Genomic DNA, 1,286 nt, shown 5'->3' on the forward strand with positions numbered 1-1,286 from the left:
CAAAACTGACATCTTAAAGATGTTTATCAGATGTTTGTACACAGTAGATGCATTGCAGATGAAGGCCTCTTTAACAGACATCTTACAGACATACATGTACTAGTCACAGTGTTCTATATTGTAGAATCCTGTTGAAAAACGTCTTTTTTGAGCTAGTAATGGAGGCTTGAGCCTTTAATATGCAGCATGCAGCTATGAGACAGAGATTAAGCATTTGTGAATCACCTGAGCCTGTTCTTTTGATGTTTTGGTGTTGTAGGTAGGCTGTAGACTAAATTATTATCACAGGGATAATTATATATATATATATATATATATATATATATAATATATATATTATTTATTTATTATTATTATTTTAAAATCAGTTCTCCAACACACAGAGATATATTCATATTAATATCCAGACACATTAACGCATTAAAAATTGCATTAACACCAGATATGAGGTCAAAGCAAACAGGTTTCCAGAAACCTACAAGTACTTTTGTTTATTTGAATCCTTATTAGCCTACTGCTATTTTAAAGGGCTGCAATAATGAGGAAATCTTAAACGTATTGATGCTTCACACACAATTTGTTTATTGAACATTTAAACAAGTACGTCACCTCAACACGAAAATCACTTAACATTAGCAATTATGGAGTGGATCCATGGAAGATATGCAGAAATCTTTGTATAAACTTCAGGTCATTTACGACTATTGCAGACTTTTGGGTCACCAACCAAACCAAAGGACCTCTTGAATCCCCCTGTGAAGAAACACAGATCAACACATAAATGAAAGTGATACTTATCACTACTGATGGTCTCAAATTGACAATCTTTTGTTCGACTTCTTTCTATAGCTGTAATACAGTAACATTGTCATCATTAAAAGAGGCTGAATAATCATTTAATAAGAGTCAATTTGAACTACTGTTACTCTCAAAAGCATAATGTCATTCTTCAGAGTGTGAATGTTAAAGTCTGAATGCTTGTGGTAGGCAGGGACGCCGCTAGCAATTTTGGGCCCTATGAAAGAATATGAGGTTGGGCCCCCTACTGCTAGTCACAGGTGTTTGGTGATGAGTTTCTGGCTCAAGGTCTGGATTTAAAGTCACACCAGAGGTGTTCATCTGGGATTAGGACTTGGCTTTGTGCAGACCAGTCAAGTTCTTCCACACTGACTGAATCCATCTTTTTTTTTAACCTTGCCTTATACACGGAGGCATTGTCGTGTTAGAATAGAAAAGGGTCCTGTTCAAACTATTGGTATAAAATTAGAAGCACACAATTCCCTAGA

The sequence above is a fragment of the Sinocyclocheilus anshuiensis genome, unplaced genomic scaffold, assembly GCF_001515605.1.
Source record: "Sinocyclocheilus anshuiensis isolate Anshui unplaced genomic scaffold, SAMN03320099.WGS_v1.1 scaffold2048, whole genome shotgun sequence".
NCBI classification, from domain to species: Eukaryota; Metazoa; Chordata; class Actinopteri; order Cypriniformes; family Cyprinidae; genus Sinocyclocheilus; species Sinocyclocheilus anshuiensis.